The following is a 15,733-nucleotide window of genomic DNA, read 5'->3' on the forward strand; positions in this document are numbered from 1 at the left end:
AGAGAGAATTAGACTCATGGAATGATTCAGGTTGGAAAAGACCTCCAACACCATTTGGAATTCTGGATGCCACTCGAAGCAATGACTGGATGCAAAAGGTGAGACTGTTTTGGGGTCGAAAGTAAAAAACTGTGCTGTCCACTATGAAATTCTGATGTCTGTTTGCATCCCAATGGATTTTTCTCTGGCCGTGTCCAAGTGCCCAAGGAGAGCCAGGAAGATGTGGGGACCACCAGCCAGGTGTCTTCCCAACATGGATCACCAGGATCATGGATGACCAAGTCTCCGCCCAGCGAGGGTCACTGTGGACCATCCAGTGGGGGTCCCCAATGGGCGATGGAGTTGAAGCAGCACTCAAAGCTCTTCCTGTCACTGTAGGACACAAAACAACATGAGCGCACACACTGCTGCTCTCAAGGGGAAGAAAAGGGAAGTTTATTTCCTGACTCCAACATTTACAGTTTTCTAAAAGCGACCGTGGATTGGAGGGTGAAAGTGCCACCTCTCCAATGACACTGGACAAACTAACAGTCCATCATATTTTTCTTCTTCTATAAAAGAATGCCAAACAAGAAGTTATTTACAGAAAGTGTTTGAGAAAGTTTGCTACAAGAATGTAAACATTAGAAGGCTCAGAAAATCTTTAAAAATCAAGGCAACACTCTTCCTGCACACAGGGCACTTGTTGGGCATCCCTTACTGCTGCCTCCCTTGGTGTTGGGTCACGGCAGAGTTCTGGGAGAAGTTCTTCCCACACTTGGGACACTGTCAGGGCCTCTCCCCAGTGTGGATCCACTGGTGGGTGACGAGAGTGCAGTTTTTCTAAAAGCCCTTCCTGCAGTCAGGGCAGCAGAAGGGCCTCTATTCTGTGTGAATCTGCTGATGCTTGAGGAGACGGTATCGGCTCTGAAACCTCTCCCCACACTCAGAACACTCATAGGATCTCTCCCCAGTGTGGATTCTCTGGTGGGCAATCAGCCTAGAGTTCTGCCTGAAGCATTTCCCACATTCCCCACACCTGTAAGGCCTCTCCCTGGTGTGGATCGTCTGGTGCAGAATCAGCCTAGTGCTCTGACTGAAGCTTTTCCCACATTCCCCACACCTGTAAGGCCTCTCCCCAGTGTGGATCCTCTGGTGGACACTCAGGCCGGAGGGGTCGATGAAGCTTTTCCCACATTCCCTGCACTTATAGGACCTCTCCCCAGTGTGGATCCTCTGGTGGGCATTCAGATGGCAGCTCTGCCTAAAGCTTTTCCCACATTCCCTGCACTTGTAGGGCCTCTCCCCAGTGTGGATCCTCTGGTGGGCATTCAGATGGCAGCTCTGCCTAAAGCTTTTCCCACATTCCCTGCACTTATAGGGCCTCTCCCCAGTGTGGATCCTCTGGTGGGCATTCAGATGGCAGCTCTGCCTAAAGCTTTTCCCACATTCCCTGCACTTGTAGGGCCTCTCCCCAGTGTGGATCCTCTGGTGCAGAATCAGGCTGGAGTTCTCAATGGAGCTCTTCCCACACTCTGAGCACGTGTAGGGGCACTCCCCAGTGTGCATTGCCTGGTGGATGATCAGGCGGGAGCTGTCACGGAAGCCCTTCCCACACTCCCCACACACAAAGGGTCGTATCCCAGTGTGGATCATCTGGTGGAGTTTCAAGCTGGAGCTCCTCCTGAAGCCCTTCCCACATTCTCCACATTTATAGGGCCGTTCATTGGTGTGGATCCTCTGGTGGGCGATCAGGTTGGAGTTGATCCGGAAGCTCTTCCCACATTCCCCACACTTGTGGGGCCGTTCATTGGTGTGGATCCTCTGGTGGACAGTCAGGTGGGAGCTGATCCTGAAGCTCTTCCCACATTCCCTACACTCATAGGGCCGTTCCCCGGTGTGGGTCCTCTGGTGGATGAGCAGGTGGTCGCTCCTGCCGAAACTCTTCCCACATTCCAAGCACTGGTGGGGCTTCTTGCCCTCATCAAGCTGCTCATGGACCACCACTTCAGCGCTCTGGCCAGATCTCTGGCTGCCTTCCAGGCACAGGCTGAGTCTCTCCTCCTCGGAGCACCCTGGGCTGGGTTTGCAGCCCCTCCTCTTGAGGGATCTCCGGGGCTTTTCCTCCCCAGTGGATTCCTGTGCCCTGGAGCCGCTCAAAATGGCCTCTTCCACCAGGTTCTGCTGTGAGGATTTGTCCTCCCTGGTCTCCATCCTCAGCTCCTTCCCTGGGGGAGGAAGGACAAGGAGAGGCTGGGATTTGCCTCCGTGCCACAGGGAAGGGGAAGGAGATCCCCCAGAGCATCCCTGGCTGGACAGCATCAGCAGTGGGGCTGTGCTGCACCTGGGGCCGTGCTGGGCTGGGAGACGGAGCAGGACAGAGGGGAAAAGGGGCACTGACTTCCTTCTCACCTGCCTCAGTGCCCTGGGGCATCTTCCTCTTCCTCACAGCCTTCTCCATCCAGATGAGGTTTGGGAATGGGAAATCCTGATTTGGGGGAAAAACAAGATGTGAGTGCATTGCCTTCGGAGGTCCCACTGGCCAAGTCCATCTCTAGAAGTCACCGGACGTCTGGTGGCCAGAAATACCTCCAAAAATCAAGGAGTCCAAAAACCTCTCCCAGGAGTTCCCTGTTTCCAGTGTCCTCACTTTGGGCTTATGGGGGTCCCTCTTCTCAGAGCTGCTGGGGGGGCTGTGGGGCCTGGGCATTCCCCCTCTCCCGGGTCCTGCTTACAGAGGCTGAGGGTCTTTTGGGGGTCCCAGGGGTGAAATTATGATGCTCGTATCCCCATTTGTCTGAAATAAGCTTTGCACCTTTAACACTGGTTCTGAGAGCAGAGAGGGAGGAAGAAGAAGCACGGAGTTTGTTTTCAGAACCTCTCTCACTCCTCCACATTCCTGCTCCTCTCTTGTCTGCAGATGGACAGACAGCGGGACAGAGCCCTCCTTTGCTGTTAGTCAGTTTGAGCTAGCAGAGGAAGAGAAGCTCCCTGGACTGTGGTTTTTGGTTTATCCTTTTCTTTGGACCTGTCTAAACCTGCTCTGGATTGAACACCCAGAAGAGCACCAGGTGCTCACACCTGTGCCCCACCGGGGCTGGGCCATGGCATTTCCAGCCCCAGAGAGACTGATAAGAGACTGATAAGAGACTGAGCAAGCCATGCTACAGCTCACGGAGGGACTTTGTGAGTTTGTCATCTCTTTTGGAGCAGCAAGAGATTTTATTGTTTAATACTGTTCATTTTTGGGGCTGGTGAGTGCTTTGCCTGTTCAATAAACAGTTTTTTTCCACTTCTCTCAAAGAAAATACTTTTCCAGAACCAGCTGGAGGAGGGGCCACTTGACTTTGCTCTTCTACAGGAAACACCTTTAGAGTTTTTCCTCCCAAAATTGCCCTAAGCCAGGACATTGGCTTTGAAGGTCCCACTGGCCAAGTCCATCTCTAGAAGTCACTGAGTGTCTGGTGGCCAGAAATACCTCCAAAAATCAGGAATTCCAAAAACCTCTCCCAGGAGTGCCTCGTTTCCAGTGTCCTTATTTTGGGCTTATGGGGGTCCCTCTTCTCACAGCTGATGGGGGGCCTGTGGGTCCTGGGCATTCCCCCTCTCCCGGGTCCTGCTCAGGCATGCTGAGGGGGTTTTGGGGGTCCCAGGGCTCACCCTCCCCTGATTCTGTGGAAATTGTTTTTGTGACACGTGCCAATTGGGAATGGAATCAGCAAATGCTTCTATCTGCTGTGTCCAAAACAAGACACAAAGAAAGGTTTTGAAACTTTCTGACCAAATAGACAAATAAAGCATCAAAATCAAAGAAGTATAGTAGAGCAAAAGAGATGAGGCAGCAAGACGACTGATGCTTAGAATAAAATAGAGGAAGTTGGGGTAAAGCTAAGAGATATTGTAACAAAGCAATTAAAAGCTTATGTATAATAAAAAGCTTGATGCACTTGACAAATCATGTAGCAGACACCAGTGCAAGGCCTCCCTCCAGACAACCACAAGAAGGATAGCAATCAATGACCACCTAGAAATATTGTGAAATTACTGCTCCCAGCTTATTGATATTTGCTAATTTGGACTAACCAAGCATATTGGAAAATGCTTTGTAGGCTTAAAAACGGTATATATAATTTACTGAACTGTGTGTGCTATGAGTGGAGCAGTGACTCCCCAGCCACCCAGCGCTGCGTGCTTGCTTTAAAATAAAAGGTATAGAAGTAAAATTCACATTCGCTATTGAAATTTTACATCAGGTGTTCCAGGGTCCCCTTTCTCCAGCATCCCCCCACTCTAGGCACTCAGCGCTTCCCCTGCTCCCCTTTGCACTCCTGAGAGATCCAAAAGTACCCCCTTCATCAAATAAATTAAAAATACCTCTCTCAGCGACACCAAAATATATTTGGGACTCAACTCCTGTGAAAAACGCCAATCACTTGTTTTTAAAATTTTAAAAGTTTAATAGTAATAAAATGGTTCTAAAAACAGTAATACAATTAGAGTAATAATAATTTGGACAATTTGAATTAGGACAATACGAGACAACAAATACAAAGAATTATGGATGTCCGGGTACCTTTTTCTGGGCAGCACGAGCCGGAAAAAGGGCACCGGTTAACAAAGATTAACCCTTAAAAACAATAACCCATTGCATATTCATACACCTCATACATGATGCATAAATTCCATTCAAACACAGGATTCTGTCTGGCCATCATCAACTTCTTCCTTCTAATCCTAACAGCCCCTTTGAGGCGGGAAGAAGTTCGTTTCTTCTGGTAAGAGAGCAAAAAATTCTTTTTTCTGAAAGATTCAGGTGTCCTGTGGCTGCTATCTGATACGAGTGCCTCATTCCTTTCTTTAAAAAAACCTCACTGACATAGTTCTTCTTTTAACTACAAAAGTTACCTTTTAATTACAAGACTACATTTATTATTAAACTGTTAATACAGCACTACTAATCAATACACCAAAATACATATGGTAAATGTGAAAATGCCTGTATTTTATGATTGGCTTCTCGCAAATATTAAATGAATATTATATGTGTTGTGTTAGAAAGTAATGCTGTATTAATTCTCTTAAGTACCATGTTAAATATAGTTTTAGGTTATAAAAATTGTTAAAATAGAAACGATGCCACGTAGGATACTTTTTTAAAGAAAGGACTTCCAGCGAGATAGCAGCCACAGGACACCTGAATCTTTCAGAGAAAAATAATTTATTGCTCTCTTACCAGAAGAAACGAACTTCTTCCTGCCTCGAAGGTGCTGTTAGGATTCAGAGGAAGAAGCTGACACTGACCAGACAGAATCCTGTGTTTGAATGGAATTTATGCATCATGTATGAAGTGCATGAATATGCAATGGGCTATTGTTTTTAAGGGTTAATCTTTGTTAGCGGGGGTCCTTTTTCGGGCTCATGCTGCCCAGAAAAAGGTACCCAGAGGTCCGTAACTCTTTGTATTTGTTGTCTCGTATTGTCCTAATTCAAATTGTCCAAATTATTATTACTCTAATTGTATTACTATTTTTAGAACCATTTTATTACTACTAAACTTTTACAATTTTTCACACACCATAAGCACACGTACCTTTGCTTAAAACAATGCTTGCTTATTTCGAATACAATACCTGCTTGTAAGCCTTAAAACACAACACACAGAGCTCCATTCTTAAGCTTTAACCTTCCTAATATCTTGCTTGTCGGCGGAAGGGAACCAGGACATCAATTTGATCATCACAGGCTCGATTTTATTGATCAGTACGGCGGGTTAAATACAGTTAATAATGAGCTTCATACATATTGCAAAAGTTGAGCTCAGGATTGGTCAGTTACATATCAGCACCTACGCCTACTTCTACATTCCTATGGTTCTACTTTTGATACTTTCTACATATTCTTAGGATATATTCAGGACTAATCTCAACTCCCTATCCTCATGTTGCAGCAAGGTCAGTGCTGACTCTTCCTTTCAGCTTGCTGACTGCTGACTTTTCTCCTTCAGCTTAACCAGTGGCATTATGTCAGTATGGCCTTTCTCAGCTAACCAATTATTAATAATACTCTCCACATTTCCCCCGTTTTCTTCTTGAGCAAGGAGATTAGTTTGCCATGTTTTTGCTATTGTACGGCTGACCATGTTTTGAATACAGTTAAAGATACAAGGCAAAATAAGCAAAAACAGTAAAATTACACTCAGCAGTCCTATAGCATAGATCACAAGGTTCCTCAGCCACGGTCCGAGTCCCAGGCCTTTAAGCCATTCGTCAATTCCTAAACCGTCTTCTTCCTTAAGTTTGTGAAGTCCCTGTTGTAATTCTTTTATCTTAGTGTGAATGGACACTGAATGATCAGACAGATTCATGCAACACATTCCCTCGAACTCTTCACATCCATGTCCTTGTGTTAAGAGCAAAAAATCTACAGCAGCTCTATTTTGCAAAACAGCATGGTTAACACTTTGCACATCTGCAGTTAACATGTCTAGAATTTGTGATGTCTTGTTCAGCTCATCCCTTGCCCAGCATCCTAATTGTTTTGCTAAATTCATGGCTTTATTGGCAGATCCTCCTGGTAAGATAGTTGAAACAACCACCTGTTTGAATGTGCCCCAAAACCGTGGATCTCCTATCTTGCTGCAGTCTAAGTCATGTATGCTACGTTTTTTCCTGTTTGAATTTTGACTCAGCTGCATTAGCAAGGACACATTAGGATGAAACAGTGACAATTTTCCCAAAAAACAGGGTCCACCCTGTGGTTTAGCTGGTATACCACTCCATGCCCTGTCTCCACAAATCAAAAATATTCCTGTGGCTAATTTCATTGGTGCTGTGATATTTGTGCCGTTACATTGACTGTAATGCTGTGGAGAGAATTCACTCACATTCAGGGATGAATCTAGGGTGGCCCATGTTTCTTTAGGTTGGTTTAAATTCTGAGCACCCAAAAGTTTGAAGCTAAACCATCCACCAGCTGTAGTGTTAGATATGCTGGCATTTGTACATCCAAAAAGATCCAATTCCTCAGGAGGAGAATGCAAAGAGGTGTTAAGTGATTGGATTAGTAAGCATTGACGATAGCCATCACTCTGACCTGCAGTATACCCTTGTTGCACCGGCAATGTGATGTTTGACATGTTAGACATACATAAGGTTTGATTGTTTATCAAACTGCAAAATTCTCCCGGAGACCACACCGGAAGTCCCACCAGGCATGTTCGAAATGGGTTAGTGACTCCTCCAAGACTAAGACAAAGTGATGATTGGTTAGTTTGATTAGCAAGTGTTACCCATAAATTTTCCCTTGGTTGACTAAAGTGTGTTACTCCTACTGCTTCACTTGCTACAGCATTGAGCAGTATTACAAAAACAAACCTCATTTTTCTTTCTGCTTGCTTTGCTTCTCCTGTTCTTCCTTCTGCTTACGTTGTTTTTTCTTTCTTCGCTGTCTTTTCCCTGGTTTGCTAGATTGTCTATTGTAAGGCTGAGTCAATTCTTGAATATACTGATCTAATTCTAAATCAGCATCCTTGCTCACAGGTATAGCATGAGGTAAGTTTGAAGGCAAATCAGCTTTGCAGCGAGCTGCTATGATGCGTGAGGCTTTAGTAATTTCAAATATTCTAAGGTTTTCCTGTAACTTCCACCTAAGATATGCTATAATCACTTGTTCTGCACTCTCAAAGAGCTGTAATCCTGTCCGTCCTGGCAGGCCAGTACTTTGTTCAAGAGCTCTAACCCAGATATGATTTCGAATCCACTTTCCAAAACAAGATGTACACCATAAATATCCCAATGACCTCTGTGGATACCAATAAACCTGATTACAATCTGCACAATGCAAAGCTACCCATGCATTGCATTTATCATTATCCCTTTTGCAAACATAACAAGGAAGTGAGTATAAGAAAGGAACAGTATAAAATTGTGGTTCTTCAATCCAAAGCAACCAATTCAATGGTGGTGGTCTCAAAGCCTCTTCAGCTTTTTTACTATATGAGGCTAACAGCTCAAGGTCTTTCTTTAACACAAGGCGTATCTTATTTCGTAATCGTAGTTCTTGTTCGTTATCCTCCTCAACAACTATATCTTCCTGAGGGTCCCACAACAGTAAAAGTGTTCTAAACATAGAAAATTAATTAGCAATCACTGATACCCCTATTCAAATGAGACCGTTCCCTTTTTTGCCTTCTTTTTCTTATCTGTCTTCAATCTTGCTGCTCCTAATTTCACTGGTCCTGCCACTTTCAAACTTAATTTTTGCAACTTGTCAATGCAGCAATCTAATGCTCTATCAGGATCCCCTTGGAAGGGTCCTACAACTGAATGCTGTGTTAAAGGCACTAATTTCCTACACCTTATAGAAACTATACGTGATTTACTTTGAACCTTAATTCTATTTACAATACATTGTATTTCCCATCGATAATAAGCAAGAACCTTCTGTTCAGGAGACTCATAAAGATTTAAAGCTATATATGCGTTTTGCCACGTTTGTCTCCTTAATTCATCTTGCCAGCTTTTTCCCCACGTATGCTCGTGTTCACAAGTATGACACCACAAATCCCGTAATAATGATTGTTCTATCCAAAAAGTTCTTTTACAACCCCCACAACGTAGAGCTATCCAGGCAGCACAATGTGGATTGTGACAGTCAAGGCAATGTAGTTTCGCTGGATCTGTTAAGTGAAAAGTTGATAATGAGTCAATGAAACCAATCAACTCCTGGGCTGTCTGGTAGTGACGTGTCAGTGCTCTGTCCACCGCTTCCGAGTACCCCTTCAATTGTAACAGTAGTGGTTGTAGGACTAGAAGCAGTTTCTTCCCCAGTCGCTCCCTGTCCTCCTCCGTAAGGCGATCCACCAGAGGCTGCATCAAAAACAGGTTTAGTCCACTTAGCAGGCACCCACAAAGGCCCTGTAGGTGAGGAAACACAAAGATACCCCCGACCCCAATATAATACTTTTGCAGGTTTTTCCCATAATCCTGTACTCGGGTTCTTATACTTAACCAAGACCTCTGTTTCCTTAGTATTTTCCTGACCTGACCTCGGATGATGTTTCATTGCAGGGGGGGTATCATCTTCCCCAAAAATGCATAAATGATTAATCACATACAAAACCTTAGCCAAACATGCTTGTGGATCTGTCAAATCTTGATGTTTTTCAATATACTGCTTAAGGGTACCGTTTGCTCTTACCCGTAAAGCCTTCCTTAACTGTATCAGTAACTCATACAATCCTTTATTATTCACTTCCTTAATTGCTGCTTCCTCTATTCGTTTGACTACTCCTGCAACATACATAGAGTCTGTGACCACATTTAAAGGCTCCTGTAAGTTGGACACCGCCCATACTACTGCTAACAATTCCAAAGTTTGTAAGCTATCTGCAGGGTCTGCTGTGAGGAGTTGATGCTTCCATTGTCCTTTTTCTTGCCAGGTAACAGCAGCACGCCTTGATTTCTTTCCTGCATCTGTAAAAGCTGTAATAGCTCCTTCTATGGGGTTTTCTTCTCTCAAAGGTCGAGTGATCCAGTTCCATTCTGTCATCCATTGCAAAACTCTAGGCACTAATTTACTAGTCTCCACTTTAGCAGGTGACATCAATAATGCTTCTTGTAAATTCTTTGAATCAATCAAGTACCAGTCCAAGGTTTCTTTTTCCATAGGTAATCTAATAGTAGCAGGTCCTCTACCATCCACTTCAAGAATTCTGAGACGCCCCTTTTTGATTAATGCAGCCAATTGTTCAATTTTTGAAGATATTGTTTTCTTATGCTGTAGTGGTGGTGATAACCATTCCAATACCCGTATCTCCCCCGTTTTCTTTTGCAACTCAGAGAGAGCACCAAGCAAGTGGCAAGGGCTATTCCAGATAGTAAGGTCAATGGGGTGGTCGAGTTGTCGACGAGACACATACCCTTGCTGTACACAGTTACTAATTTGCTGCAAGGCAAGACAATGCTCCTTTGTCAGGTGTACAGGAGTAGTAGGGTCCACACCTTTTAACAAAGGCCGTAGGGCTTCTAATAAGTGATTTGGTATTCCCACAATAGGCTTCAGCCACTGTAAGTCTCCCAGCAACTTCTGTGCATCATGTAGAGTTTTAATGTCCAATTGTAATTCCAATTTTTGTGGTATCACTATTTGATCCATCAAAGTCCATCCCAAATATTTCCAGGGCTTTGTAGACTGAATTTTCTCTGCAGCAATAACAAGTGAATATGCAGCAAGAGTATTTTTAATGGTGTTAATCTGTAAAGAGGAGAATGGCTGTTGCTGTGCAAACAAAATATCGTCCATGCAATGATATATTATAGTTGCTGGCCATTTACGACGTAGTGGCTGTAATGCAGCATCAACATAAAGCTGACATAAAGTGGGAGAGTTGCGCATGCCCTGTGGAAGAGATGTCCATTCAAATCTTTTATCTGGTTCCCCACGATTTATTGCTGGTAAAGTAAAAGCAAATCTCTTCATGTCATCAGGATGCAGGCCAATAGTGAAAAAACAATCCTTCAGGTCAATAATTAAAAGTGGCCAGTGTTCTGGAATCATAGCTGGATTTGGAAGACCAGGCTGTAAGGCCCCCATTGGTTCCATTTGGTCATTTACAGCCCTCAAATCATGTATCAAACGATATTTCCCTGATTTCTTTTTGATTACAAAAATAGGTGTATTCCAAGGGCTTGTGGACAGTCGCAGGTGTCCCTTTGTATATTGTTCCTGTACCAATTCATGGGCATGCATAAGACTCTCCCCTTTTAATGGCCATTGCTTAACCATCACCGGTGTATCCGTTTTCCAGGTGAGTGGAATGGGGAAAGTCCAAGCAATGGCAATTACCCCAAAGGGTGCTGATTAGTTAACACCACTCCCAATTGTGTTAAAATGTCCCTTCCAATTAAGCAGGAAACTGTAGGAGGCAGTTGAACAATTGAAAACACAGCAGATATTTGTTGATTCTCAATGCACACAGACAAAGATGGCGACCTGCTTGCCAATGTAAATCCTCCCACTCCTGTGAGCATGTTTGATGAAGGAAATAGAGGCCAATGTTGTGGCCATGCTTCTGGAGAAATGATGCTAGTATCTGCTCCTGTATCCAATAATCCATAAAGGGTTATGCTTTGATGCCCATAGGTAATTTCAACCTTTTGCTAAGGTCTATTTTGTAAATCCACAGTTAAAAGGGTAACACCAGTAGAGCCAAAACATTTTTCATCCCGTGCTTGCCCAGTAAATGATTGTATTCCCGATGTCATTTGTGACAGTGGTACCAATTGAGCAATGCGTTGTCCTTTTGTAATTTTAATCGGAGGATAAAGGGTGTAAGCCATAATTTGTATTTCCCCTGTAAAGTCCGCATCGATAACACCAGGCAAAACAAATAATCCCAACATAGTTATAGAGGAACGTCCCAGCAATAATGCTCCACATGTTCGTCCATTTAATATAAGAGGACCCTTTACTCCAGTGGGTATCCTCTCAGGCCGGTTCGTCCTTAGTGCGACATCTACTGCTGCTGGTAAATCCAAGCCGAGGCTCCCGGTTGTTGCGGGTTGCAGACAGAAGGTAGCAGCAATGTCACGGCAGCTGCTGGTGTCTCCGATGTCACGGCGGCAACTTGTGTGATGAATGGTCTCGAGCCTCCTTGCGTGAATGCCAGTGAGCCATTTCGGAGAGAAGCAAGAGCAGCTAACACCTGATTTTGAGTGGACTCTGGTTGCTTTTGTAACCCTAATCCTAATTCCTTTAAGGCTTCTGCTATAAATGCCTGTGAAGTTGTTCTATCGATAAAATTTCCAAATAATTCTTCTCTACCTTGTTTAATGCCCATATAAGCCGGTAACCCTCCTGGCTCTTTAACCATATCTATTGCAGCACGCACTAACCACATAGACTCTCTAAGTTTATCTGCTCCCGATATCATCTGTGCCTCTGTACGCAAATATGCCCCTAAGCCCATCAGCTCCTCTACTGTTACTCCATGTAATGGGTCTCCCTGGGCTCGTTGTACAGCAACCGATTCATTTACCAACGCTTGCCAATGGGCGTTAAACAATAACTGCTGATGCTGAGTGAATATCAACCGAACTATTCCTCTTAAATCATTAGGACATAAAACCTGAGTATTAAAAAGATAATCTAACATTTGCCTAACAGGTTCACTTTTTACTCCAAACTGACTAACCATAGAACGTAGCTGAGTTAACAGCTTCCAATCTAAGGGAGTATATTCTGCTATATTATGCGTAAGGTTTCTCTGTGCATCATACTGTGGTGTGTATGTAACTGGACATGCAAGACTAGAAGCTATTTCCACCGCCTCACCATCCCCCATTTGCATTACTTCTTTCGCCAAAGCAGCCCAAGCTTCCCTCCTCTGTTTAGCCATCTCCCCCCATGGATCACGGTGCGCCCCTGGGATGGGATCTGGCTCTTTAAGGGTGCTATGCTGCTGGCGCTTCGGTGCAGACACCGAGGTTTCGCACGAGGAGGGCAGTGAAGCAGGGGCTGGCTCGCGCGGGGGAAGCGGCTTCCCCGCTGGAGCTGACAGTGGAACCAGAGCCGACTCAAGCGGAGCCGGCCTGCGGGTGCAATCAGCCCCCCCGCTGGAGCCGGCTCACTCGGGGGAAGCAGCGGAGGCAAGGCTGGCCGTGGAGGCGAAGCTGGCTTGCTCCCACCCCCACCATCCGACCCGCTTGAAGCTGGTGGCGGAGGCAAAGCTGGCTTGCTCCTACCTCCACCATCCGACTCGCCCTCCCCCTCTGACAGGAAAGGTGCAGACGGTTCCACTGCGCCTATAGAGAAATCCTCCACACCACTTTGCTGAGGACTCTTAGGCATAAGTACCTTAGTTACAGAAGGTGCCAGGGGATCATCTTCATGACCATACCCTATATTCCTCTTATGAGCTTCTGTTGCCGTTTCTGCTGCCTTTCTCTCAGAGACCTGCTGAAGTAACGTGTTATACACCACCCGCCATAACTTCCCGAATTTCTTTGCTGACTTATCATCGTCTAGTATTGTATCCCACAATATTTCCCCAAACATCTTCCACTCTGCTAGCTCATGAACTGTATGAGGATTAGAAAAGATACCCTTAGCATGGCCATAAGCTAATAACTCTGGTAACTCCTTTTTTAAATCTATCCCTTTTATCCCACGCCGCTCTAAATAGGCAGTAAATAAATCATATGCCGCTTGCCTATCCATACCTATTAATCAGCGCGCGCTGTTGCAGCTCTCCAGGCTCCGGCGGACACGTATTGGCTTAAGTCACAGTTGTGAACCTTAAGGGTGCTTCAAATTCCGGCACCGTCCCAGCTGCAAGGACCCAAATCCAACTTCCTCGACCGTGGCGTAATCCCTTTTTCTTTTAATCCGAGAAAAAGGGCAGAGATTCGGTTATGCCCGCATTCTCCACCATTTGTCGGCGGAAGGGAACCAGGACATCAGTTTGATCATCACAGGCTCAATTTTATTGATCAGTACGGCGGGTTAAATCCAGTTAATAATGAGCTTCATACATATTGCAAAAGTTGAGCTCAGGATTGGTCAGCTTACATATCAGCACCTACGCCTACTTCTACATTCCTATGGTTCTACTTTTGATACTTTCTACATATTCTTAGGATATATTCAGGACTAATCTCAACTCCCTATCCTCATGTTGCAGCAAGGTCACTGCTGACTCTTCCCTTCAGCTTGCTGACTGCTGACTTTTCTCCTTCAGCTTAACCAGTGGCATTATATCAGTGTGGCCTTTCTCAGCTAACCAATTATTAATAATACTCTCCACACCTGTAGCCTACTTACAGTAGTCGTTGAATATCTCTGGTGCATCCAAGACCCGTTCTGGCTTTGAGGGAATATATCTGCTCTTCTTCCTGCTCAATCCAGGTGCCATTTTCTGACTGTAGAGCACTTTCAGGTTATTCTGATAGTCTGTGTGCAGGGGAACAGGTTTGTTAACCTGAGTTAGTTTCCTCCCAGCTGAGTGCTGCTCACCCAACTAGGAATCCCTTGGAGTGAAAATAAAGTCCTAAGAGAAACACTCACAAGCCTGCAGTGCACTAAAATCACTGGCAGAATGAACTGCTGAGCAGGGGTGAGCTACAATTTCCTCATTCATGGAAACAAATTTAACAAACACTTGGGTTTTTGAATCCCATTATATTTAGTTGCAGTTTAAGCTAGAAAGTGCACAGCAGAGGCTTTGATGCTCTTACAGACTTCATGAACGTTTGGAACCTGCAGTACCGGTAGCTGTCACCGACATCTTTCCATAAAAATCCTTTCTTTAGGATTTTTCCCCCTTCTGAGAAGCTGTGGCCTCAGCAACAAAAGGTAAACAATGGTTATCTGCTGCTGGGGAATGCAACAGGTGGATGCATGATCAGTCTTGGGTGAATGTTTGGATTTACTGACCACTCACAGCGGAGCTGGGTCTCACCCTCTGCTGAGACACAGCCCTTTGTTTATTCATTCTTTTCCTATTCTTAGCTTAGCTAGCTTCTGAGAACTTTCCTTCTATTTCTTTTAGTATAGTAATAATGTAATATAAATCATAAAATATTAAATCAAGCCTTCTGAACATGAGGTCAAGATTCTCATCTCTCTCTCCACCCTGAAGACCCTTGCAAGCCCTGTAACAGGTGACCAACTGGCAGTCATAGCAACTCTCCTAAATAAATTCACTTTAACTGTTATGCCCTCCCTCGACCTCAGGAACCTTAAGAAAGGAGACTCCAGCCTGTACAGCTCTCAGAAACCAGTTGATTTCTCCTGTGACCACACACAGAGCCTCTGTGTTGCTGTTCCCCTGACCTGATCCCTCCTGCTGATTCAGCTCACACGGAGCCTGTATCATACCTTCTGGAGCATTCTGTGGTTTTCCTCTGAGGTGGAGGATCTTTGCCTCTTCCACATCAAAACCATTCAGATTCACTGCCCAGGCTTTCTGTTGCTCCTACAGAGACAAATCACCCTCAGTGCAATGCATTTAAAACAATTCCCACACTACAATTTAAACAGACACCTAAGTCCCCTTCTCTTAGAATCTGAAGATGTTTGACTGTGCTGCAAGGGTCAGTCACACAGAGGCAGGTCAAAGCAGTTTTCCTCAGACTTTCATACATTGTCCTGCTCACATTTTCAAACAATGGCAAATTCAGTGTCATTGCCAGAGGGAAAAGCCACAGCCACAAAGCGACCAAATGCTTCATAAACAGATTTCAGAACACAGTGTAAAACATTCCAGAAGTGTTCCCTGTGGAGACCTTGTCCTAGAATAGCTACCACCAGCAGTTTCACTTTGCATAGGCTTACAGCTTTGTGTTTTTGTTGCCTGCTACATTTTAAAGCCTCGTTAGTCAAAAGCTAAATTTTGCTACCAGAAGCAGCATAGGCTTCGAGTGCATGGCAGTCTCTACAGCTTCAGTCTCATCCTAGGCTCCTGAAGCCCAGAGCTGCAAGTAGTGATGGCTGGGACTTGTCAGTGCCGTGTGCCCCCTTGATAGAACCTATTGTTCACTGCTCTGTAAAGGGGCAGGAAGGCGTAGCAGTTATTGAAGTAATTGTAACTTAGCAACATGCTCACCTTCTTGGTAGGGGAATCCTCAGCAGGGTCATTCTCTTTGGTTAGGAGGAAATTTGCCATCTCCATCTGCATAGTGCTGCGTTTGGGAATGTAGCGATCCCCCCCAGCCTTTGTGGGGGTGCTTTGAATTTTGGATCCAGATTTACCTGC

The 15,733-nt window shown here is 44.9% G+C and overlaps 1 pseudogene; it reads right to left on the bottom strand.

The window, feature by feature from the left end:
• Positions 1-411: 411 nt before the first annotated feature.
• LOC134432890 (zinc finger protein 850-like) overlaps positions 412-15,733 on the bottom strand; it is a 66,331-nt pseudogene continuing 51,009 nt past the window's right edge.

The sequence above is a fragment of the Melospiza melodia genome, assembly GCF_035770615.1.
Source record: "Melospiza melodia melodia isolate bMelMel2 chromosome 7 unlocalized genomic scaffold, bMelMel2.pri SUPER_7_unloc_1, whole genome shotgun sequence".
Taxonomy (NCBI): Eukaryota; Metazoa; Chordata; class Aves; order Passeriformes; family Passerellidae; genus Melospiza; species Melospiza melodia.